This window comes from Protopterus annectens, chromosome 5.part1 (assembly GCF_019279795.1).
Source record: "Protopterus annectens isolate FY-2018-M chromosome 5.part1, PAN1.0, whole genome shotgun sequence".
In the NCBI taxonomy this organism is placed as follows: Eukaryota; Metazoa; Chordata; order Ceratodontiformes; family Protopteridae; genus Protopterus; species Protopterus annectens.
Window position 1 is genome coordinate 618,438,842 of NC_056736.1, and position 19,314 is coordinate 618,458,155.

A 19,314-nucleotide genomic window follows, 5' to 3' on the forward strand; every position below is an offset into this window, starting at 1 on the left:
GTTTGATTTGATGTTTTGGAAGTCTTTCTTCAATAATGCGCACAGTAGTCTATGCTTTTATCTACTAATCGCGCGTGTGTGTGTGTGTGTGTGTGTGTGTGTGTGTGCTGCATCATAATCATATACATATTTCCTTCATTAGAATAATGTCTGTCATCCTCATTTTAGTGCCTCAAGCATCTCGCCATATTAATGGCAGGTTTCCAACCAGCCTTATCATTTTAATACTAATGTCTTTTGATTGTATTCATTCAGTATATACCCAGCCACTTCTGTCCATGATCTTATAGCTTTAAAATAAAAGAAAGAAAATTATGTGAATAACAAAAACACACTAGTAGTTACACTTATCTTTAAGAAATTTTTACAAAATGTTAACAAATGTTTAAAAAATATTTATTTCTGTATAGAAGTTAACCAGCTATAAACTTAATGTACTTCCCTAGTCTCAAACGTTTTCATCATGTAGCTGCAAAGATCAGTGTATTCCCAGCACTAAATTTTATCTCAGTAGAAGTAACCAGCAACCCTTATAACCAGTAGACTATTGCAGTCAATAACCTTTCAACTAGCTGTTGTTCCCATTAGATTTTCATGCCCATCCTTTTTATAGTACTGGATGTTCTTTCCAGCTTGCTAAAATTAGTACACCTTTTCAGCTGAGTCACTTGTCAATTACAGTGTAACACTATCAGAATCTGTTTTGCGATTTTTACTCTGAAGAGGGACAGGAACAGAGTTATTTTGCTTAGCCTACACACTTACATACCAGATAAACAGCACAGTGTCAGAACTGTGTCTGCTGCTACTGGTGGAAGGAGCGTTGCTATTTACTCTGGTGTTAGAAGCAACCCTTATGTAAGAAAAAAATAACGTACATATTTAATGTAAAAAAGACCAAAGTTAGCAATTATACATTGTGATTGCAAAAGTAAACCTCCTGAAAAAAGTGCATTTGCTAATGTGACATGGAGAGATTGTATACGGTAAGCAGTGTGCAGTGTTAAAATTGTGCAGCAACATGTAATACAGTATAAGTGATATTAACTTGGACTCTGTCATTTAGTGCAGTGCTTTGCCTGGCTCTGTCAGTGTAAATCAAATAATCAAAACTGCTAATGCAGAATCAGACGTCACACTATAAAAATAACTTTGGCAATATCTAAAATGAGGAACAACCATTCTGTGTATTTACAGATCTAAAATGGTAAATTTCCTAACAAGGGAAAGTCATATAAAGGCCTTTGTTTTTTCTTCACTTAGTTCTGTGCACATCAGTCATGTGTATAAAAATGTAAGTTTTCACTAGAACTCATTTAAAGACTGTCATGTGAGATGTGTGAAATAATTTATTCATCTTTGATAAGCATGAAGAATAGTTCCTTTTGAATTTAAAGCAAGTTAGTCGAAGGTGAGTTATTAATCAAGCACTGGCTTTTTGTCATCTTTACTGGAACCTGCATCATTTCACTTACTGCACTAATGCAGGATGCAAAGAATCTGTTCGTTAGGGTTTATTTGAAGTAGGAAGTAGTTTCTTGCTTTGTCAAGTCACGGCTTCATTGAAACTTGCTTTCTGTTAACATCAAGATTGCAGTTGAAATATTTCCATTGTTAAAAGCAAGATTGCATAACAGTGGGGTTAAGGAAGTTTCTCCTTACCCCCACTATTATGAGATGATGCAGGGATGTGGGGAGAGGCAGGGAGGTGAGCCCCCCCCAAAAAAAGTGACATATGATGTGACAGTGATGTGGCTGCTGAATATTTTTTTCATCAGAAACAGGTCTGACAAAACCTTTCCCCGTAATTAGCCATACAATCCACTAGTGTAGAATACTATCTCCTTGGATGTGCAGTAGCCATAGCTCTCAACAAATCTCAACAGAATCAGGGCAAACCCAGAAATAATCAGGGACAGTCAGGGACATTTTAAAATATCAATACTAATAACGTGAGGCATTAACAGAATAAGAGAATGAGATTTAATATAAACTTTCTGAAGTAAAGGAAGTTTATAACTCTAATTATTGTCATTATGTCTTAAGTATAATTCACCACCTTTTCTCCAAAGATCATCAGTTTTAGTATGCATTAAGAGGGACAGAGCTAAATTTTGAGTCAAAATCGGGGATGGCCCTGAAAATCTGGGACAGCTAATTGGTATGGCAGTGGCAAATAGTATCCACAATGTAATTCATGCACTAGCCTATTGCAGTGTCATGCATGCTTTATGAATATTCATTATCTATGTAATCACTACATATAAGACTGGTGATCTGTAAGTAATAAATATTTATTAATGAACCCTATGTTACAACAACTAACTAAAAATACTAAAACCACAGATAAAGACATTGAAAATGGCCACATGATTTATATGACAATGGCTCACTACTGAAATGTCAGAATTTACAATGTTGAGTCCTGAAACACAAAAAAATACATAAAATAAAGGAGAGGAGCAAATATCAAACAATCCTTCTCTCTTTTAATTTTTTTGAAGGGGCAAGTTTTCTTACCGTCAACTTATAGATGTACCACCTTCAAGATCTCCATAACTTGAAGAAAAGGGAATATTCTGAGAAATTGCGATCCTAGGCCCTGTATACATAAGTCTGGATTTTCTGTCATTCATTCTCCACATTCCAGGAATTGGCCTTCCGATTTTCCAACATTTCAAATGGTTGCCCTTAATAATATGAAACTGCATACCTGTCAATCGTCCATTTTTTATATTTTAGGCTTTCCTGTCCACAAGATCTTATTCTTACCTAAACTCTGTTACTTTGGAAGGTTTTACTTCCACTCTGTTTCTGACCTGTCCATCTAGTTCCAAACCCTCCATCTACCATAGATGTACCTCCTAGAACAGTGTTGTTTTTTATTAGCATATTTGCTAATTAATTAGAATTAGAATTAGCAGCTCATTTTTAAAAGTAATTATAATTAGAATTAGAATTAGCTGTCTGACATATCTAATTAATTAGAATTAGTAAACACTGAAACTAATTAGGGTAATTAGATTTTTAATTAGCAAATGAGGTTTGGTAACAAACCAGTTGTCCAGGGACATCTTCAAGTGGAGGTTTAGGTAGAATTAGCAATGGGAATTAAGAGGGGAGAGGAAGAAAGCTAGTTGGGGGGAGCGTTAAATGGGAAAGTAGGATAATTAGGGGAAATGAGGTAAGTGTAGGTAGGGGCTTAATGGGTTTTATGTGACTGTAACTGGCTAAGGAATCACATTTTGGCATGAATTAGGACAAATTACTGCTGACTGTCCTAACTTGGAACTTGTCAATCCAATTATTCAACTTGAAAATAATGTAGTCGATGTCAGATCATAAAAGTTAAAAAGTATCTATAGGCACATGTTTGGCTAATCAATCAACTGCACAGTAAGAGATATTTAAAACCATAAAAATAGTAAAATCATCAAATAGTAATGTTTGTCAGTTGGTCTCTGTTGCACTTGGCAATGACAAGCACCTCCAGTGATGTTATCACTAAGTCTGCTTCGTCTAGCTAAAGCAATGCAGCCAGCAGCACTGAAAACCCTTTCAACGTTTGCTGAAGTTATAGGTATACAGTGGTGCTTAAAATGTAACTTGTATAACACTGAAAATAATTCTTGGTGTGCAATATCGCTCCAGTAGACCAGTGGCTCCAAGATGCTGCATGGTGATGACAAACGCAATCCCAATTCTGATTCAATGCTCTTTGTTGATATGATTCCGAACTGAAACTGAAATGGGTTGCTGCTACAGTAAGACTGTAAGTTAATACACTGTTAGATTACTTCATTTCAATCACTGGTAAATACATAACAGAAATTTGTTATGCAGTTTTATTTTGATTGTAAAATATATCTAATAATCTTATTATCATCATCATCAGTGCCCTTTTTCCCATTTCTCTACATGGGGTTGGGGTATCGTGTTAACTGCCGCCAGCTCTCTCGATTCAGTGCCACACTCCTGCCTTCTTCAACACTCATGCCTGACTGTCACAGATCCTCTTTCACACAATCCATCCACCTCTTTGCTGGATGTCTTTGCTTCCTCTCACCTTCTTTCTGTCTGTCCCAAATCTTCCTCACCAGATTCTCTTCTGCTTTTCTACACGTGTACCCAAACCACCATGATCTGTTCTTTTCGATCTTTTCTGCAATTGGAGCTACTCTGGCTTCTGCTCTTCTGTCCTCATTTCTTCGTCTGTCCCACAGTGTGCATCCTACCACCTTTTTCAGGCACTTCATTTCCATCACCTCTAGCTTCTTCAACTGTTCTGCCTTTACTGCCCAGGTTTCTGTACCATACAGTAGTACTGGTCACACCGCTGTCTTGTACAGCTTACTTTTCAGCTTCTTTGGCATTTTTCTGTCATAGACTGCACCTGATACTCTATGCCAGTTGGCTGCAGCCCCTCTGATTCTAGTGTTGACCTCTTCATTTAGACTACCCTTCTCCTCAACTACTCCTCCCAGATACTTGAAGCTGTTTGCCTGTTCCACTATTTTCCCTTCTATCTCTGTTTTCAGCTTCTTCTGATTTCCCCAGTTTGCTGCCATTACCGCCATCTTATCTGTGCTTAGTTTCATCCCATGTGCCTTCAGATTTGCATTCCATTCTCCTATCCTTTGCTGAAGTTGTAGCTCAGAGTCTGCCTGCACTGCCACATCATCTGCATACAGCAGCTTTGTTGATCCGTCCCATCCAACCTGTTTGCTAATGTAGTCCATCACCAGTATGAACAGCAGTGGGCTCAGAGCTGAATCCTGATGTACACCCACACCCACTGGGAACCTCTCTGTGAGGCCAAACACTGTTCGTACTTGAGTGATTAGGTCCTTGTACATAGCCTGCACTAATTCTACCAATGTTTCTGGGACTTCAAACCACCACAGTACTGCCCAGATCACCCTTCTTGGGACCTTGTCATATGCTTTCTCCAAGTCTAAGAATGCCCAGTTGGAGTGTCTCCTCATCTCTAGCTTCTTCTCAAGTATCTGTCTCAATGCAAATATCTGGTCAATTGTGCTGCATCCTGATCTGAATCCAAAGTGCTCATCTCCCATCTTACATTCTACTATTCTGCATATCCATTTATCAATCACCCTCTACAAAACTTTCATGCAACGTGATAGGAGTTTGATGCCTCTGTACTGCTCACAGTTGTGCATGTCCCCTTTGTTCTTGTACACTGTCACAAGTATGCTTATTCTCCAGTCATCTGAAATATGCCTTTCTCTACACACTGCTATTAGTAGCCTCAGGAGCCATTTCTACCCTATCTCACCCAACATCTTTATCATATCTGCTGTGACCTCATCTGAGCCTGCTGCTTTCCCTGTCTTCATTTTCCTTAGTGCTGTTCCTACTTCTTCTAGGGTGGTCTCCTCTTCTTCTCTCATCGTAGGCTGTTTCTGGGGCAGTACAGCTTCTGTCAGGATTTCTTCATTCAGAAGCTGCTGGAAATACTTATTCCATCTGTCTTTGATGTAACGTGGGCTGGTGAGCAGGTTGCTGCTCCCTTGTGAAGGGTGTCTGACTATCTTCTTTATTTTTCTGTCATTGCCTTGCAACCTGATATAGTTTTTTTGTGCCCCTTACTGAGTCACTTTACAGAAGTTGGTACAGTGCCTCCTATGCCCTATTCTTTGCTATTGCAACTTCTTTCTTAGCTTCTTTGTTAGCCAACCAGTAGTCCTTCTTAGCCTGGTCAGTCTTTTCTGTCTCCCACTTCTCCCTGCACTCCTTTTTTCTTTTGATGGCTTCCTGGATTTCTGCATTCCACCACCAACTTTCCTTATGTACCTTATTTCCATACCTGGCTCAGCCACATATCTTTTCTGTAGTCCTAACACATGCTGTTTTTAGGCACTGCCATTCTTTTTCCACTCCACCTATTTTCTCCTCTTCTTGGGGTGCTAGTAATTCCTTGAACTGTTGTACTTTCTCTCCAGTCAACTTCCAGGTCTTCAGCCTGGTCTCTGTTGACCTTAGAGCCTTCTCTGACCACTGCTTGCAGCTGATTGTGGCAAGTAGTGGTTTATGCTGTGGGCCAACTGTTTCACTGGGGATGACTTTGCAATCATGGATTCTACCCCAGTGCCTTTTCCTTACTATAAGGAAGTCTACCTGAGTTGCATGTTAACTACTCTTGCATGCGATCTTATGACTGTCTCTCTTTCTGAAGCATGTGTTGGCTACTATCAAGCCATTTGCTAGACAGAAGTCTAGAATGGCTTCTCCTCCTTCTTTATTCCTGTTACCCCACCCATGTGGACCCAGGCAGTCCTCATATCCTGTTCTGTCTGTCCCGATATGGGCATTCAAGTCACCCATTATCAACACCCGTTCATGTTGTCCTGCTTTATCTAGTAGCTCCTGCTGTCTAAATGCATTCTTTTCCTTACTATCACAACCCTGTTGTGGGGCATAGGCTGAGATTATGAATACTGCCCTATCATTGCACTGGAGTCTGACTGCCATGAGTCTGACATTAATTCTGATGATATCCCTTACTGCCTTCTGAAGCCTCTCTCTCACCACAATTCCTACACCATTTCTAGCCTGCGTTCCACCTGAGTAGTAGACTCTGGATCCCAAGCCAAGTGGCTTTGCTGCACAGCCCTTCTATCTCGTCTCCTGAATACATAGGATGTCCAGCCTCCTCTGTATCATCATGTCATCCACTTTCAAGCTGCGTTCTGTCAGTGAACTTACATTAAGCGTAGCAATTCTCAGTTCATGTTTGGCAGGTTGGTTGGTTGGTTGGTTTTACGTCCAGTTTTCACTCAATAGAGCTAGGCTGGGCAACTAGCCACCAGCCAGCTAGTAGCTTATTGACCCAGGGCTGCTGGGCTTTATGGTGGGCACACACTGGCCAATAGGGGCACATATACCCCTCCCACCATTAGTATGGGTCCCTTGCATTGGTCATTGCAGGCCGGGTCATCAACCCACTTATCACCGGTAACTACCGATGCCCATTTTTGGTGACATTAATCAACATGACCAAGAGCCATATTTTGCACTGTTGAGTGGCTAGCCCTGCCACGGCACGCAGTCTGTAATCCGTATTCTCCTATCTTGAGGATACTGCGCACCACAGTAGATGCAAAAAGCAGTTGGTCTGTACAACTCTTCCCACTATAAGGCGCCATGTGGAGTCTGTGCTGCTGCCCATAGCTCCATTCATTAATGAGTTTGAGATGGGAACACTCAGCATGTTTTTCAGACATGGAAGAAACCTCATGGAGACACAGGGAGAACATGCAAACTCCAAACAGGCATTGGTCGGAGGTCAGGATTCAACCTTGTACCTGTCCATGGGAAGCGAAGACCTTAACCACTAAGCTATCTGGTATCTAATCTAATTTTGATTAGAATTAGTTCAAAACACCTAAGTAATTAGAATTAGAATTAGAATTAGAATTACATGGTTATTCTAATTAATTAGAATTAGAATTAACACAGATTCTAATTAATTAGAAACTGTGTTAATTAGAAACTGTGTTATTAGAATTAACACAGTTTCTAATTAATTAGCTAATTAATTATAATTAGCTAATTAATTAGACAACATTGTTCTAGAAGTTGCTTTTGAATAAGACTTTATTTTCACTTGACATTGAAAGTGTCTTTTAGTCTGATCCAGTCTCTACCATATTTATTTGTATTATTTACTTCATATCACATATATTCTGTCTTAATTGGTCTGTACAATTTTTTTATCCATTCTCTGCAGTTATAGTTTTTGTTCTCCTTCCAATATCTCACTGCCTTATAACCGTGAGTTGTGCCAACAGTTCTACACCAAAGATTAAACTGCCTCTAAGCTTTCTTTTAAACTGAATTCCAAAGTTCTTTGCATTTTTTTCTTTTTTTTTTACTTTTATAAAGTATTCAGAGCATGTGCTCTAAGCTGAGATTCTCTTCTCTATAACTGAGGGAACTGCTGTGATTCCTGCTAAAATCAAATGAAATTGCTTTGACCTTAAAAACATACAAATTCTTGTTTAGGACTGCATATTGGACACTCATAGAGGTATCTTATTTCAACAGCAGATGGAATTGTTTGAGCAATACAAAGCAACTACAAAGATCTTTAGAGTGGAGTTTGTACCCACCATGTGGTGGCATGACAACGTCCCTTATACTTGTATATTCCAAGTTCATGGGAACATAACAGTGGGGTAAAAAGGACAAACTCCAGTGGCACTGAAAGTCGCTTTCACCAAATTTAGTTTGCAGCATCAGCACTCAGTGTTTGAAGAACTGAAAGGTTTCTGAACTGGTAACAGGCTTACGCCATGGCTGCTATGTCTCCCCCAGCTTCAGAGGTTATACCATTACCACCACTTGCATATCCAGTGATGGTATAAAATGAATATAATAAATACCACCTTTATATGAAATACCTGTGTTCATACCTCTCAACCCCTTAGAGAAAGAAATATGCACAAAGGCAAAAATAATGGGGGATGAAGGCCCAAAAATAGGGATACTTTTCAAATATTGCTGCTTTAAACTTAGAATGTTGATAGAATAACTAGTTTTGCATTAGCATGAATTTTCTGAAGAATATGAAGTCTGAAGCTTAAATGGCTAGTATTATTTTCTGACTTTAGTCCTCAATGATTTGTTAGTGATTTGCCAGAAAACCATCATTTTAAATGAAACTGACCAAAAATATGAGGCAAAAATCTGAATATGCTGCAAAAATCTGGACAGTTGAGAGGTATGCCTATGTTCTATGTCTAAAGCACCATATGCAATCATTCAAAAAGGATATGATCTTTGTCTTTGGTTCTATCACTGATACATTTGCTAGTCAACAAAGAACGTATTTATAATTTATTGCTGTATCTATTTATTTTTTTTGCTTTAAGTTCTTTGCTATAAGACAGACAGAAATAACTCCAGAGTTATAGTTTAGATTTTGTCTGGTACTACTGTAAGCAGTAAACATTTTGTTAAGCATTAGTAAGGTGGTATACATTTGCAAACTATACTCTTAATCCCTAAATAATTATCAGCAAAATCTGCTTCTACTGTTTATGTGTAAATTCTTGAAAGTTGTGGAGCAATTTGTGTTTTTTTGCAGGCAAGATGCTTATGTTGTATTTCCAAAGACATTAATAAAAATGAGGCATGGTTAGTAATTGAGGCGAGTATACTAAAGAGTGAAGTGTTTCTGTTTATTTGCAAAAATAGAAATAAAATAAAAACTCTTATTACTTGAAGACTGTATGAATGTCATCTTTACAATATAAACAGACTATCTGAGCAAATCTTTCAACACAACTTGGATTGCAACTTGTCACATGTAAAATCTCATGGGGCCTGGAAATTCAAACATCGCTGGAACTGGTTTGCACAATAAAACACTTACCCTTAATGCTCCCAAATCTACAGTAATGTTATTTGGTGCTGAAACAGGACTCTCAGGCACTTATCTTGTAAAAGTACTTAACCCTGTCAGCCCCATCAGGATATCAAATACTTAGGCCTAACACGTGATCAAACCTTATATTCCATACCTCGCATATGAAGACAAACTCTTTGGAAGTTGCCTAGAAAATGTCATACCTCACACTGAAAAAGGCCGCAGGTAAATGGACCAAGTAAAACAAATTTACCTGACCTAATGTTCTTTCTTTGTACTTATGTCCAAGTGGTAAAAACTCCAATAAGCCAAATGTCAACCACACCGTGTTGCTCCAAGATAAAAAGTTATTTATTTAAGCGATACCAACTTCAATGAAATTTGGTTAGTTAAAACAACACTTACTTTTATCAAGTTTGTCAAATGTCATACCTCAGCAATCCATTGCTGTCAATGTTCTTTTATCTTTCCTAGACTACCAGTGTCACTGTTTTGATAATAAAGGATAAACAGCAATAATTTCCCTTTCTTTTTCTTCAGCTGCAACTAGATAATTACAACTTCTCTCCTGCATATGGTGCAGGGGGTCTACCTGATATGCCGAAAGCTTGAAATGCCGATGACAAGAAGACCAACACCGGAAGATCGACAATGAAGATGACCAACAGTTGAGAATCCTGACGCTGAGAACACCAACATGTCAAATGAGTGCTAGTGGGTAAGTATGTGGTAGTAACAGACGTCAGGGTTAGGGTGCGGGTAAGGTAAGTGTGCGATAGTGACAGACGTTAGGGTTAGGGGCGGGTTAAGTGAGTTAGGGTTAGGGCGCGGGTCAGGTGAGTGTGCGATAGTGACAGACGTTAGGGATAGGGGTGGGTTAAGTGAGTTAGAGTTAGGGTTAGGTCGCGGGTTAGGTGAGTGTGCGATAGTGACAGACCTTAGGGTTAGGGTTTGGGTTAAGGTTAATGCATAGATAGTTGTGTATGTAAGGTTAAGTGTAGGTTTGTAAGGTTTTGGTGTGCTTGTGTTGTGTGTGTGTTTTTGTACAGGGGATTTGTTTTGTTTGTTGAGTGTCGGGATTGTGGTTTGTTGGGTATGTGATGTTTCGTATTTTTGAACTTTCGGTTTTGTGGTGTCGGTGATTTCATTGTCAGTGTTTTAGCGCGTCGGTGTTGTCAGGTAGATCCCACATATAAATAGATAGATAGTTAGATAAATAAATATGTATATATATCTTTAATGTAATTCCTTGTCCATCCTTTTCTTTCTAGCCCTTTATACGAAATCCAACTCTTTGTCCATTACTCCTATCCACTCTACTCCAACTTATCCATTCTCACACTAAGACTTATACTAATAGCTTTAAAAGTTTCTTTGCTGTTTTTCAAAAATTATAGATGTTATATGTTAATACCTTATTTTGTCTAAACTCAATTAAACAACTACCCTTAGCCTCTTTCTCTCTCCTACTTGTACATTTTCTGCTAATGCTATAATCACTAAGAACTACAAGAAGCTTTTAGTCAATGCAATATCCCTAGGATTCAGAAAGAACTGCATCATTGATGGTTAGAGCTGTTTACACGATGCTGGAAACTGTGAATCGGAGACCTCATTATCAGTTAATTTGCGTGTCCCTGAATTGTCCAAAACTACTTCTACTGCAAATCAGCACTTTAATTTAGTAGTTAACACTGGCGGCCCTTGCATTATGCTGACACAGGTGCCCCCCATTCACTCTCACACACACACACACACACACACACACACACACACACACACACACACACACACACACACACACACAAACACACACACCAGTCCCAAGTTGACAGAACATCCCATGCCCCAATGTCTGTTCTTATCATTTTTCTTTGCCCATCAGGCTTCAGGGATAATATTCAATAATACCAGACATTAGTTTCCTACTTATTACTGTTCAGAAAATGCATGCTGATTCAAGCCTGCTGTTCTATTTTTAACTGACTCCAAGTTGTATTTACAAAGTCTTCCTGGTGTCATCTATTGTTCTTCCCAGGTTTGTCCCAAAAGCCTCAGCCAAGATGGACAAACCTCCATCCCACTCAACTGTCAGTCCCTGAGTTTACAGGATATTCTTGCTGTTGCCTCTCATAGGTGCGCTGTCCCTCATAACTTACAGACTGTTGCAATCACTGAAAAATGCCAGACATTAGAGTTTCATTGTTTTCATTATGTCAAAAAAATGCTGTTACACTAACTGATCTGTTAGTGCAGTACATTAAGGCTGCTGCTTTTTCATTAAAGGTGCAGGGTTTGAAACTTACCCTCCCCATTTTCTTCTATTTTTTTTTTCAAAGACTAAAGCAAAATTTTAGACATATAGCTGACACCTAGTGGTAGCACAGAGAACTACCACAGCATGTCTGACTATCGAGGGCACAGGGTTTGAATTCCTTAACTACCTTTATGGGAAGCTATATAGAGTATCACTGGTGTCTAGTGTTTCCCCTGCCCCATGTCTTTCATGCTGTGCAACATTATTCTGAATGCCTAAGCCCCTCTAAGACACAATATAAAGAATTATCCCTGGTGACTAGTGCCCCGTTAGTCTAGGGTGTTTTGACAACCCTACCCCACACACACACACACACACACACACACACACACACACACACACACACACACACACACACGCACGCACGCACATACACAGACACCTACCCTACCTACCCCCTAACTAAGCATCCTACTGCAACCTCCCAGCAGACACATACCTGCACATACAGGTACACACATGCACACAAACCAAAACACTACCTATCCCCTAAACTCTCCAGCCCTTATCTCTAATGTGGTGGGTGAGCACAAGCTTTTGACAGTGTTCATTAACACAGGTAGCCAATGTACCTTATGTAGCTACAACTCCTCTGATTCAAGCTTTGATCTTGTCCTCAAACCCCCCCCCCACAGATACTTGAAGCTGTTAACATGTTCCACTATTTCCTTTCTGATTTCCTCCATTTTCTTCCATGACGACTGTCGTATCTGTACCAAGTTTCATACCATGTGCCTTCAGTTTTACATTCCATTTCCTTATCATTTGCTGAAGTTCCTTTTAAGAGCCTACTTGTAATGGCACATCATCTACATACAACAGTTTTGTTGATCTGTCCCTTCTGACCTATTTGCTAATAAGTCCATCACTAGTATGAACAGCAGTGGGCTCAGAGGTAAACCCCAGTGCGCACCCACTCCCATTGAGAACTCCCTGTAAGACCAAACACTGTTCATACTTGAGTCATTAGGTCCCTGAACATAACCTGCACTAATTCTACTAAAGTTTCCAGGACTTCACACAACTGCAGGACTGCTCACATCAGTTTTGTTTGGACATTGTCATATGATTTCACCAAGTTAGAAATGCCCATTTGGACTCCTTTCTCATATCCAGCTCCCTTTCCACTATCTGCCTCATTGCACACATCAGATCAATTGCATTGCATCCTGATCTGAATCCCTTTGGTATATGTTATATGCCTAATAGGTCGGTGTTGCAGTTGCCAAGGACTCTAAATATATGGATAAGTAAATATCCTGAGAACTGTAAGACAGAGAGAGATAGTAGACTCAAAGGGCACAGAAGAGTTAAATAAGTAATTAATTAGCCTGCAGAATTAGGCCAACAGTTAAGGATCAAGGTTCAGTACTACCAAAAGTATGGTAATAGTCTGTGCGGCTAAATTTGATACTAGGTTTGATATAAAATTAGGAGATAATCACCTAAAGATGGTAAAGCAAATTAGAAACCTACATACCAAAGTTTGCTCACCATTTAAGAGTAAACAAAATGTAGTGGAGATAAAAGCAAAAAACGTTAAGACAGGGTCTATATTAGATCACTGAATGCTTAAAAAGTGAACAGTGATTAATCGACCCCATGTAAGCGAAAGCTTACAATTTCGAACTGTCAGAACAGCAATTTTTTTCCTAGGGAAAAAATCGCTGATCCAACAAAAAAAATAAAATAAAACACTTTAAATATTACATTAAGTGGGGGGCTTTGCCCCTCACACTCCCCCACTTAAATATACCAACTCTGAGACCGCACTACAGTGCCGAAAATGGCAAAGTAACAAAGCGGCCAAGCGAATTCTTTCCCAGGGAAAGAATTTGCTTAAAAGCCACTTCGATATTTTGCCATTTCAGGCTTTTGAGTTTGACCAAGACACATTCGAAATAATGTGTCTTCGATCTTCTAATAGGGAACCTTAAGACAGATGTGTCTAATTTTTAGCACTATTGTACAGAGAGACCCAGCTATTTTCAAAGCTTTGTATATTTCAACAGACCTATCACTGAGTACAACTTGAGTATATGTTATCTCTCTAAAGGACTGATGAAAACATTAGGATTACAAAGATGATATGCAAACCCCAGGATTCAATAAACTCCATGTAGGCTACGCACAGAGCCTACACTGAGTTTACATGTTAGCGCCATGGTGCACGGCATGTCTAAGCTAGATTTTGCAGCTGGAAACAATGTTGCTGGTCAGGAAACCATGTAAGAGACTGCGGACATTAATTCCTTGTAAAAAAAAAGAGTACCTGCAGTCTACAGATTTGTGCAGAATGCCACATTGACCACCAGGGCTTCAAAGATAGCTGTGAATATGTTAGTTCAACATATCTCCACAAAGGCAAACATAACTCAGGAACTTTTAACCAGAAATAGGGACATAATTGCCATAGATGTCGCATAAACGTGGTAGAATGAAACTCAAACATACCTGTCATCCTCATTGAGCATGATATGGAGACAAAGGCATACATAATGGGATGACAAAGGCCCAAAAATAGGGACATATATTTAATATTGCACTTTCAAACTTAGACCATTGATAGAATAAATAGGTTGTACTTTAGCATGAACTGTCTGAAGAGAATGAAGTTTGAAACTAAAATGTCAGTCATCAGTTTCTGACTTTACTTGGCAATGACATGCTATGATTTGCCAGAAAAAAATGTAATGAGGAAAACATCACAAATATGAGACAAAATCTGGACATTCTGCACAAATCAGGACAGTTGAGAGGTATGTAGTTCTGGAGCACATCCTAAAGTTCTTTCAGCACCCAGTCTATTAAGACATTGTGCCAGTTTCTTCAAATCCTGGACTTTTTTACTTTCTCACTGCTCCCTTCCTGCTCATTCCCACTTTACCCTCTTACGTCGGTGCACTGGCCTACCATTCATCTGTGGATACAGAAAAAAAAACTCATCATTTAATATAACATTCTGCTTTCCTGATACTTCATAGTTCTTCTTCTTCTTGGCCAGAATCACGTCCTTATTTGTACGTTATATGCATTCCCTAATATATCCAAAATATTGGCTATACTCTTTCTTTATTTCCCTAACATCTCTAGGCCTGCTTTGGCTTGAAAGACCTTATTTACTTGCTTTATGGCAGCTTCATAAATGTTTTTCCTCTTCATCTCTGTGCTTTCTGGTCAGTTTAAAACACCCTGTCCCGTATTCTGCATAGCCTACACATGGGGCAAAAATATGTCCCAGTTCCAAAGGCAATTTTCCCATGAAACTACAGAATCATGATTTAATAACAGGAATTCACTAGAATGCAGTCATAGTTTTTTCTCAAACTTCTTAACTATTATGTCAAGCAAAAGCATGACTCATGATGTTAACATGTAAGCAGACTAGTGTTGTGAGGAGTATGTCTGCTCTTTCTAATCTGATCATTAAGAACCACAGTTCTGACTGGCTGCCAATATAGTGGGAAAGAAGCCAGAGCAGAAACAAAACAAAAAAAACAGCTGAACACTCATATCCCCCATTATCCATTTGAAAAAGCAGATCTTTCCAGTACTGCAGAAAAACTGTAAAGTTTTGTTTATTTGCACTACTAAGATAACTGTGAAAGTTAAAGATAGGGTAAATACACAGCAAACCACAGCATGAAAGATGAACCCTGGCTTTGAATAGATAGTGTTCTATATGGCAGTGCCTGAACTACAATAAATTAGTTTAATTGCAACATTTCTCTTTCCTTCCTTACACTGAAATGGTTGCGGTTTTAGAAGCTCCATTAAAGCTGCAATATAAATATCTTGTCTGATAAGGTTTAAGCCCTAACTAAAAATCTTCCAGAATGGCACTGGCAACTGTCCTGATGTCTGGGGCACAGTCCTGATTTGAAACATTTGATCCCAAGTCTAGCATCAGCTGTACCCCAGACATTAAGCATCTCAGTTTTAGATGTTTTTTTTTCCAGTATCAAAATAGAATTGCAGATAATTTGCACTATAGTATGTTTTCCTAAAAGAGATACTAGAATACACTCCCACTTTTTTTTCAAAAATTTTCAACAGGTTGTATTATTAAGCAAGATGAGGACTTTTACAATGTCAGTAGACTAGTCTTACAAGGACACGTGTTTTCCCGCAAGTATGCTGTTTGAGAAAGACAGTTATGGCAGGCTACCAATGCAGTAATGAGGAACCAGTGAACAAAAACTGAACATTTTATATCAGTATGTATATGAAACATCTCAGAAAAAAACTTGTATAAACTTTATTTATTCAAACTTTTGAATGACTAAAGAAAAAATACAGATGAAGTAAAATACACAAGTCACAGCATTAAAGGCAGCACTGAGGTTTTTCATTGGGTTGTTACTAGAGTTCTGCAACACAACATGTCATCTACAGTCATTCAGTTTAATAACACAATTCCTTTTTACTCCTTAAAATGTCAAGAAAATAGTTGCAGGAAATCATGTTAAAGCTACAATTTAAATCCGTTCCATGGTGGGAGTAAGTCCTGAATGAAAACCTTTCAGGAAAGGGAGAGAGAAGCCAATTTTAACATGAAAATCAAACAACACAGGAAGAAACAATATGACTGGGTTATCAAAGGTAGAATTAAAGTGCACTACCTGGATTTTCAAATTAATGTAACATGAAGTTCCCCTTCTCCCTTCCAAGTCCCCCCACACTATAATATACTGCTACAACTAGGCACATATCTTGTGTAGACTCACTTCTAAATTAATCACCATCAGAATCTTCCCCTTGGGGGGGAAGGGGGGGGCATGGCCAAGATGCCAGACTGCTAGCAGCACTGAACATTAGTTCTGCTTATAACATTTTTAAATTTAATCTAATTTTTGGAAATACTAATCCAAAAGTATAGCAGAGGATTTGTGAATATAGGTCCTTTATTATTTTTCAGAAATTAGTACTAAAACATGTTTTTATTATTTTTTCCTGTCAAGAAGTTTTTCCTCAAGAAATCCAAGTATGAGTAACTCAAAGAACTCTCATCAGAACAGTGTGGTAAAGAAGGAGCTGCAAAAATTAATAACTACTATTCAAGAACTATCTATAAAAATGGACAAACTAAAGAATAAAATAGATACTATTAAACAAGACTGTAGTAAGCGGCTGGACATTCTTAGTGAAATGGCTAAAAAGCATTTTGAACAAATTGCTTCTATCGAGGAATCTGTAACATATATGGATGGCAGACTGATGGAATGTGAAAGTCAAAATGAGTTTCTTTTGAAACAGAATACAAAACCAACAGAAAAGCTGGAAGACCTAGAAAGTAGATCACGCAGAAGCAACATTAGAATCTATGGAGTACAAGAAAAGGAAGAGGGAACTGATATGATACACTTTCTTAATAACTGGCTTCCAACAGCACTAAATCTTCCTGAAGCCCTTTCCTTGGGTATAGAGAGGGCTCACCAGTCTCTAGCAAAACCTGCTTCAACAACAGTTTCTCCTAACCCCAGATTCATCATTGTTAGATTTTTGTCCTCCCAGGATAATGATTTGGTTCTGAAGTCTGCGTGGAATAATTCTCCCATCAAGATAAAGGACAAACTCATTTTGTTTTGACAATGACTATACTTCTTCTGTCATATCTAGAAGGAAAGAATGTGTTCCTTTGATAAAATCTCTAAAAAAGTTAACATCAAAGCACAAATTCTCTTTCCCTCCAGGGTAAAAATATTTTTTCCAGAAGGTGAGAAGATCTTTAGCTCTTTGTCAGAGGCTTTGGACTTTATTCACAAGAAAAAAGGACATGGAATGGTCTACACAGAGTCTGAAAAGACGAAAGTCGTGCCGAATTCTTTCCCAAGGAAAGAATTTGCTTAAAAGCCACTTTGATATTTTGCCATTTCAGGCTTTTGAGTTATACCAAGACACATTCAAAATAATGTGTCTTCGGTCTTCTAATAGGGAACCTTAAGACAGATGTGTCTAATTTTTAGCACTATTGTACAGAGAGACCCAGCTATTTTCAAAGCTTTGTATATTTCAACAGACCTATCACTGAGTACAACTTGAGTATATGTTATCTCTCTAAAGGACTGATGAAAACATTAGGATTACAAAGATGATATGCAAACCCCAGGATTCAATAAACTCCATGTAGGCTACGCACAGAGCCTACACTGAGTTTACATGTTAGCGCCATGGTGCACGGCATGTCTAAGCTAGATTTTGCAGCTGGAAACAATGTTGCTGGTCAGGAAACCATGTAAGAGACTGCGGACATTAATTCCTTGTAAAAAAAAAAGAGTACCTGCAGTCTACAGATTTGTGCAGAATGCCACATTGACCACCAGGGCTTCAAAGATAGCTGTGAATATGTTAGTTCAACATATCTCCACAAAGGCAAACATAACTCAGGAACTTTTAACCAGAAATAGGGACATAATTGCCATAGATGTCGCATAAACGTGGTAGAATGAAACTCAAACATACCTGTCATCCTCATTGAGCACGATATGGAGACAAAGGCATACATAATGGGATGACAAAGGCCCAAAAATAGGGACATATATTTAATATTGCACTTTCAAACTTAGACCATTGATAGAATAAATAGGTTGTACTTTAGCATGAACTGTCTGAAGAGAATGAAGTTTGAAACTAAAATGTCAGTCATCAGTTTCTGACTTTACTTGGCAATGACATGCTATGATTTGCCAGAAAAAAAAAATGTAATGAGGAAAACATCACAAATATGAGACAAAATCTGGACATTCTGCACAAATCAGGACAGTTGAGAGGTATGTAGTTCTGGAGCACATCCTAAAGTTCTTTCAGCACCCAGTCTATTAAGACATTGTGCCAGTTTCTTCAAATCCTGGACTTTTTTACTTTCTCACTGCTCCCTTCCTGCTCATTCCCACTTTACCCTCTTACGTCGGTGCACTGGCCTACCATTCATCTGTGGATACAGAAAAAAAAACTCATCATTTAATATAACATTCTGCTTTCCTGATACTTCATAGTTCTTCTTCTTCTTGGCCAGAATCCCGTCCTTATTTGTACGTTATATGCATTCCCTAATATATCCAAAATATTGGCTATACTCTTTCTTTATTTCCCTAACATCTCTAGGCCTGCTTTGGCTTGAAAGATTTTTTATTGTTTATGCAGCTTATAAATATATATACTATTATATATATATATATAGTATATATAAAAACTCTGTATAGATATAGATTCATAGTTCATAGGTTCAAATATTCACTAGGCTAAAGGCATTGGCCATGAAACAGACAGTGATTTTAACGATTACCAATTAAATTAATTTTGTTAAACCCTTTTAATTTCTTGGGTGGTAAAGCAGTACTCTGATGTTAACATGAGCAGCTAGTGTTGTGAGGAGTATGTCTGCTCTTTCTAATCTATATTATATAACTACATTATATGATCAATATATGTGGGAGTGTGTGCTGTGTCAGAAAAAAAATATGTGACTCATATCCCCATTATGTTTGACAATGGTTTTCCAGTACTGCAGAAACTGTAAAGTGTGTGTGTTTTGTGCTGACTAAGTATGTGAAGTTAAAGATAGGTAAATACACATATATCCACAGCATAATTTGTCTGCTTTAAT